The following is an 8,224-nucleotide window of genomic DNA, read 5'->3' on the forward strand; positions in this document are numbered from 1 at the left end:
TCCAGGGTCGGCCTGCGGGGACATTGCTCAGCCAGGGCAGAGGACTGAGCACAGCAGGGCCACCTGGGATGCCAGTGAGACTGACCAGCTTCATCACGGGAGGACTCACCCGCTCCATCCAGAACAGACTTGGCCTCAGGCTCGGCAGACAGGGAGGCGGCGCTTGTGATCAGCTCTCGGCAGTCAGACAGGTCAGCACCACCAGGAGGGAAATCATGCTCCATCAGTGCCTGTGACAGCCCTGCAGTCCCTGCGTCGTCCTGCAGCTCACTGGGCACACTGGGGAGAGGAAGAACCAAAGATGAGGTAGGACGGATGAGACCCCTGAGCACCCCACGGGGCCTGACGAGAAGCAGAAGGGTGAGGTCCAATGGCCTGTGGCCTCCCTTCCCAAAGGAGGCAGGACACCCCTCCTCTGCCTTGGGCACAGCTCGGCTGCCTTGGGCATGGGGGTGACAGACAGAGAGAGACAGAGACACAGAGAGACACAGAGAGACAGAGAGAGAGACAGAGAGTCCACACGGCAGTGCAAAGTGCACTGACAAGTGAGGAGCTAAGGAGGAAGAGACCCCAGACGCCCTGTCAGGTGCAGGCAGGACACAGCACACAGGGACCCATAACCCTGGTCAACCCTGGGGACAGATGACGGTGAATTTCACACGCAGCAGTGCAGGGACCACGGGGCCTGAGGCTCTATACACTCTCTGAGATCTTGTGTGTTCTAGGTCTCGTGTTTCAAACTTGTGCCATTGTAGAGGGATTGGGCTGCTGACATTGCTTGCAAGGACATTCCCGTCAATGACCCAAGACCACAGTGCGGACAGCAGACACCCACGCCCTGCAGGTCACAGCCTCATGCAGGGGAACACGGGATCCATCCAAGGGCATGACGCCCTGAGACTGGTCAGTCTCCTTGGTGCGACTCACACTACTAGTGCCACGAAGGAGACGGAACACAGGGGAGGTGAAACCCTTGCTGCAGGGCTCTGCCAGCTCCGGGCAGTGAATGCGTCAGTACAACCAGTGGCCTGGGTTTGCCTCGAGTGTGAAATCTTGGTGACTTTGGCCTCACCTTCTGTCCTTAGACACCACCCTGCCCTGCCATGTTGTCCCCTTGCTTCTAGCCCCTGACATTTCATTGTCACCTGGAGGCCAGTGATTCTAGATCTTCTTCGTCTTCCTCATCTTCATTGTTCTCTGCAAACAAGTGGAGAAATGTCCAGAGATTAAATAGTGCCATTCCCACCATGACGCACGCTGGGCCCATCTGGACCTGGAGACAGATGACCCGTGTGACCTTGGACACCCTTAGAGAGCTGTGCCCATCTCGTCTGGGGATGTTGACACAGTGGGGAGGGACCACATAGTGATCTGTCCTGTAAAATGCCCCCAGCATGGTGGATCATTGTCACGGTGAGCTCTGAACTTACTGGGAAAAGCAAAAACCTATTTTGGTCTCCAGGTCACTGTACACTTGCACGGTTTCTTCCGGATTTCTCCATCTACATGGCCCGTCTCTCTACAAGGAGGCTCGGGGCTCTCTGTCCCCTCACAACTCTCACTGGCACAGGGCTCTGACTAGATCAGCCCCCAACAGTGAGAGCTTTTCTCCCCTCTGCAAGTGCGTCCCTGGGCATCTGCTCATCCAACGGTCACAGCTACCAAGCGGCACATTATGTGACCAATCACAGATGAGGGAGGGACGTCCCCGCAGGATAAATCCACCCTCACCTGCAGCTGTGACGGCCAGTGCACAGGCGAGAGCTCAAGGGACTGTCACTCTAGTGGAGGGCTCGTTGATCTCTAACACGCTGCCTCCTGCCCCAGAGGCCACATTCCGCAGGGATGACAGTGGCAGTTGGAAGGCTATGACCTCCTGCCCAGTGAGTTTCTCTCCTCTGTTCCCCCCCAGGCCCTACGGACCCTGACACGGCCACACATTTGACACGGAAACCAGGATGGTGGGAGTCTCTGGAGACCCGGCCCCTGGGAGCAGCTCAGAGTCCCGAGGGCTGTGGCCGCTCACCCGGGCTGAGCCAGCGGGCGAGGCCCTCTGCCAGCCTGCGCCCCTCCGCCAGGTGCTCGCGGCGGCCCTGCCCCTGGGCGTCCTCAGGGCGATGGTGGGTGACGAGGGCCTGGAGATGCCCCTTGAGCGCGGAGGAAGCCTCTCTCCCTTTCCGTAGCAGGCGGCGGAGCTGGGTCGCCTCCCGCGCCTGCACTTGGAGGAGGAAGTCCAAGTCACTAAGGGGGGACAAACAGAAAACGTATAATGAGAAGTCACTGAATGATAAGTTATTAGGGATTTGACAATGATGTCATTGCAGATATGCCTTTAAAGACTTCCAAAGAGAATTCTGGAACATTTTTGGCAATTATGCATGATGTTTTAAACTGTCACCTACGGAGGCCATTGCGGCTGCTGAGAAACTGTGGACTCCCAGGTTCGGTGCTTTCTCCGTCCCCTCGTCTCAATAGAGTGACGGGACATGTCTGCTGTCTCCTGACCTTTCCTGCTGTGAAATCCCTGTAGTGACCTAAGATGCACTGAGTGGACAGTGAGTGGGACCCGCACTTGCCTGTCCGCCACACACGGGGACCAGGTGGCGTCTGTGGGGACAGGAAGGCCCTGCCTGGCTCGGTCACCTTGGCTCAGACTAAACTCAAAGCTCCAGAAGCAGAATCCACAGCCGGGTGTTCGGGGCTGCGGCACTGCCGGCTGAGTGAATGCAGTCGGGGTACAATCAGCGTTTGTATTTCCCCTGGCGTAGTGTACGTGGCTACAGTCCCCTTGGCTCTCTCTAGAACCCTCTCCGTATTTTACCTGCCCTGATGGTCAATTTTGGGCAGTGGTCCTTGTCCTTCCTCACCCTCCTCATCTTCAGGATTATCTGCAAATTCAGAAATGTCCAGTGAGACATAACATAGTTCTTTGTCACTCATTACGGACACAGTGGCCTGTCTGGGCATGGGGACATAAACATCTATGTCTGATGTTATGACACACTGAAAGGTGTTGTCTTTCTATGAAGAAATGGCCTGGCTGGGTCTTATGACCCAGCACACAAAATCTCTTTGATCCCATGTGTCACCTTTGTGGCATGTCCTGTCTGACGTTGGGGGAAGGGTCAAAAACCTCTTCTGTTCCGCAGGTGACCAGATGCTTGTCCAGGTTCCTCTGGCCTCTGCATCTGTACCCGCCCTCCTGCCACAGAGCTGGTCCCAGCACAGCTGTGTTCTAGAACCAACTCCTTTCTCTCTGGAGAGGACAGACACCCCTGTCCCAAGTCCCTCTGTGCACCCGAGGACCCCACAGGGACTGCTGAGTCGGCTTCTGCTGTTTTATGCCAGAACATTCTCTGTTCGGAAAGGATTTCAGTGTCAACCGACAGTCCCGCAGCAAGTTCCTCTGCCCCACGGACCTTATCCAACCCCACACGCTAAGGGCTTTACCCTTCTCGGAAGAGCAGTTGGAAATGTTCCCACTTGGCATCGCTACGGCTGCCATGCAAGGCTCGGTCACCATTTTACAGGTGAAGAAGCAAAATTCCCACAAGGAGAAATCAACACTTGCTCGTGTGCAGTGAGGACAGCACTGAGCACACAGCCTGGGACACTCTCATGAAGTCCAGAGCGTTTCACTGTGACAAGCCGCCTCCTGTCCTCCCACCCTGGGCTCTCAGCAGGGCCTTCGTCCTGTCTTCACAGCCAGGCAGTCCTGAGCTGGTCAGGGTCCCAGATGTCACGTGAAAGGACAAGCTGGTCCCCATGTTGCGGGTGGAGGCCTGCAGTCTCTCCTACCCTGGGACTGTGTGTGACAAGGGCCTGTGGCCGCCTCACCTGGGCTGATGGCGCGGGTGAGACGCTCTGCCAGCCTGCGCCATTCCTCCAGCCCCTCCTGGTGGTTGTCCCCGTCCTCCTGGGCGAGGAGGGACTCGAGGTGCTGACTGAGGGAGGAGGAGGCCTCTCTCCCGTCCCGCAGCTTCTGGCGAAGCCGGGTCAGCTCTCGGGCCTGGTCCTGCATCAGGACGAGGTGTTTCCTAAGGTGGGTGGAAGGGAAGCGTCAGAGTGGAAAGGGGACAAGGACAGGGGAGAAGGATTTTGAAAGAGACGCTGTGACCACAGCCCCAGGTATTCTTCAATGTATCCTGCAACACGTTTGCTGATGTGCAGCAGTTTTTCTGAAATGTCTGCAAAGGCAGGTTTGTATCCGGGGCATCGTGTGCCTAGTTGCTGCGCCTTCTTCACATGAACTTTCCTTTCCTCTAGTTACGTTTCTTGCTGTGGAGAAGCTGCCAGCAGGCTGGGCCCGCAATGAAGAAGGCAGGGACACCTCCTCCCCTGACTTTTTTTTTTTTTTTTTTTGAGACAGACTCTCGGTCTATTGCCCAGGCTAGAGTGCTGTGGCATCAGCCTAGCTCACAACAACCTCAAACTCCTGGGTTTAAGCGATGCTCCTGCCTCCGCCTCCCGAGTAGCTGGGACTCTAGGCATGGGCCACTATGCCTGGCTAGATTTTTCTATATATTTTTTAGTTGTCCAGCTAATTTCTTTCTATTTTAGTAGAGACGGGGTCTCATTCTTGCTCAGTCTGGTCTCCAAGTCCTGAGCTCAAAGGATCCCCCCACCTCGACCTCCCACTGTGCTGGGATTACAGGTGTGAGCCACCGCCCTGCCATCCCTCCCGTTTTTAACCACACAGGGGACAGCAGGTCCTATGTGTTTGTGACTGTGGAAACCATGAATGGTGACTCTTCACCTGGCTGACTCTACTTTACTGAATGTGAGAAATTCCTAGCAAGTGGCAATCGACACAGAAATAGCAAGGACAAGAGCACCGTTCCTTAAACAGACCCTTCCTGGTGGCTGATTGGATCACACAGGAACACTCAGCAGATCTGTGTCCCTCGATCTCCAGGTGAGATCCCCAAACAGCACCTTAGTTCCCACGGGGAGGCCTCGACTGTCACAGTCACCTGTGGGATGCTGGCTCTTGTGACTCCTGGTCCTTAGAGTCCTGCAGCTTTCCTGCAAAGGAAATCAGATGACACAGTCACATGCCACAGTTCCTGCTTTACACAGTGCAGACACAGGGACGGACAGAGTCTCTGGGTGAAATGAGGACGTTCTGAGAAGGACCCTGCAGGGAGCCCTAGACGTGTCCTGGGAGAAGGGACTGGCCCTGCTTTCCTGAGCCACCGCATGGACAGTGGCTGCTGTGACAGACCTTCAACACAGGTCCCCTGCTCCCACCTGGGTAGACAGTTACCCGTGTTACTCTCTTTGGAGATCACGGGGACCCTGCCTCGCTGTTTGCTCGGGTGCTGCTGCCACCTGCCCCGGGAGACCCCCTGGGTGCTGCTGATGGCCATGAGAGTGACCCTGAGATGACACTGAGTGACGCAACACACAAACTCTCACAAAGAACAGAGTCTCTGGTCCTCCTTAGAGCATGTGGCCCTGGGCCATTCATGGAGGTGGGGACGTCAGGGCCAAGCCTCGCCTTCAGGGAAAGTTCCACACACAGGCAAATGCCAGTGGGGCTCACGTCCTGGTGCTCAGATGAGGCTTCCCAGGACAAGCTGACTAGGAGGACAGGGACTGGAGCTCAGAGCCCAGGGACCCTGGGAACACCGTCTCCAAACATACAGGAAAAACTGTCACCCTCCTTGCCCAGCTACACTGGCTCAAAAAAGACTGGTGAGGAGTGACAGTTAGCCAGACGACTGAAGGAGAGATGAGGTGTCTCATGGAAAGAAGCGCCTGTCCGAGGACTCTGTGCACGTACAGCACAAGTGGCAGAGTGGCCAGGACACCCTCACTCTCCCCACCCTGGCCTGTCTTGGTGCCCACAGCCTGCCTTTGCCAGTGAGTGCCGGAGTGACACTGGTGTGCTCTAAGGACTAGCGAGAGTGCAGAGCTCCCTGACACCCCTAATGTCTGTGCTTACACTTGGGGACAAGACTTTGGTCCTAGTGGAGGTGGCCTATAGGTGCCACTGCAGGGAGCCATCTCTCTACATCGACGGGTCTGCACAAAGATATCGAGGCTAGTAGGGAGAGCACTAGGAAGCCCCATTTCCCCGTAATGGGAGGACTCACTCTTGGCCTCCCAAGCATCCCACATGTCCTCGGTGACAAATGCAGGACTGTCCGGAGCCTCTCGGGTGTCCAAGAAGTCCTGGCCCCTGGAAGGCCACAGGTAGCAGGCATCCACGGAATCCTGCCCCAGGTCGTCCAGTGGGTCCTCCTCCTGCAGCTCCCTGCTGAGGGCAGAGGGGGGAAGGGAGCACCCTGTTAGCCAAGGAAGGATCGGACGTCGCGGCATCTCAGCGGTTCCTGATTGGAAGCCTAAGGGACAGGTCCAGGAGGCAGAGGGGACATCCCTCCAGAGAGAAAGGCAGAAGACCCCCCTCATCTGAATGAGGCAGAAAGGGGGCCGATGTGGCGCTGGGGAGGGCAGGTGTGGGTGGAGAGAGTGGCAGGTGCCCAGGACACTGGCGACATGATGTGCTGACCGAGAAGGACACTCCTCTCCCACTGCGAGTGCCACCATGACAAGCAGCACACAGTGAGAACTGTCACTCTCGCTGTGGCTCGGCTGCAAGGTGGGTCCACTGCACTTGCAGTGGGGCAGGGACTGGGGGCTCCTGAGGCTTGGCTCACTCCTACAGATCGTCAGCATCGTGGGCCTTGATCCCTCAGGATTGGGACCTCGTGTGATGTTGCTCAGTCTAGTTACGTTCCTTGTTATAAAATCCCTGGCAAGCAACAAAGGCCAACCTTGCATAAAAGGTTCGCATCTCGTCTTGGTTTCCCCATGTGGGAAAGATCCACTGTTCTCCCTGAGTTCAGGGACATCAGTGACCAGTTCACCCCCAGTCAGCCTGGCACTAGGCTACTGAACTTGAGAAATCAGTGGAAAGTGGGAACCAGGGCAGACCCACCAAGGAAACAGCTGACACTGTAAAGAGCTGTCACAGCTTGCTGAATGAATGACACGGGTGCACTCAGCACACTCAGGCCGTCCTGGGTGTGGCCCTGCAGATGTCCACACTGAACTGACAGCACGTGACCTGCAGTTACCTGGAGGGCGTCGGCACTATTCCATCCTCCTCCTCAGGATGGTTCTCATTGTGACTCTCTGCAAAGAAATTTAGAAAAACCCGTCTTATTATCCAGTTCCTGCTCCACACATCACACAAAGCCCTGTGCAGTCACGGGGACGTCAGTGTTCTCCTGAGGAAAAAGCCCAGCACATTCTGCAAGGGACCAGGCTGGTGGCTTCCGACTGTGCCTTCTAGGGAAGGGGCCGGGCGGGCTTTGCTGAACCACCAACAGCTGCTCCATCATCCTCACGTCGTCCTCTGCCCTGAGCTGGTGAAGCAGTGAAATATATCAGCTTGGCCAGAGACTGCAGGGAATGTTCTAGCTGCCTTCAAAGTGGTATTAATGCAAGATCCGGCTTCCCCTCACAGATGCAGCAGTTGTTATAGGTGGGATCATGCACCAAGACCACCCCGAGGCCTGGAATCTCCAGGAAAGTGTGTACCAAGGTCTGTGGGGAGGAGGGTCTGTGCTTCAGAGCCCAGGACCCTGCGCTATTCAGAGGGGTGGGGGTACTGTCACCCAGGCCTTGATATCAAGGACAACTCCAGATGTGGCCGTGACAGGTGTATTTCCTCTGGTATCTGACACAGGCTTGGCAAGGAGCCGTTGAATTAGAGGGGACAGGGAGATTGCGCCTGGAATCCAGGAACTGCGGTCACATCTGCACAGACACAGGCAAGACACCAACCTACTGGGATGTCACTGGTGCTTTGGTAACAATTATCAGACCGTGCAGGACAGGTCCCAATTCCCAACATGAAAGAAAGGGCTCGTGCAGATCCCTGCCGTGCACGGCCATCAGCGGTGGCTGAGAGTCGGTGACAGTTTCTTCAGTCCCCCACTCTGCCTAGCTCTGTGGTGCCCACTGTGACCTTGTCGTCGCGTCCCATGGGTAAGTGTTTGGCCTGGGATTTGGGAGTCGCCTGGCTGCCTGACACCCCTGACGTCTGTGCCTAAGGCTCAGGCGGCCACCCTCATCCAAATCAGTGTGTTTCCGGGGCCTGCTGGCGTCTCTCTACCTGGCGACAGGTGAGGGCACAAAGAACGTGGAGGCTCCCTGGGAGGACACTGGGACTCATCCACTTTATACCAGACACACTCACCAGCTGGAACCGGGC

At 56.4% G+C, this 8,224-nt stretch overlaps 1 long non-coding RNA gene across 1 annotated transcript; it reads right to left on the reverse strand.

The window, feature by feature from the left end:
* Positions 1-269: 269 nt before the first annotated feature.
* On the reverse strand, positions 270-1,770 carry LOC123627438. The gene is made up of 3 exons (XR_006731289.1): positions 1,732-1,770; positions 1,146-1,197; positions 270-279 (listed from the first exon to the last, which is right to left on the reverse strand). It is a non-coding gene; the product is annotated as an uncharacterized LOC123627438 (long non-coding RNA).
* Positions 1,771-8,224: the final 6,454 nt, after the last annotated feature.

Source organism: Lemur catta, chromosome 25, assembly GCF_020740605.2.
Source record: "Lemur catta isolate mLemCat1 chromosome 25, mLemCat1.pri, whole genome shotgun sequence".
NCBI lineage: Eukaryota > Metazoa > Chordata > Mammalia > Primates > Lemuridae > Lemur > Lemur catta.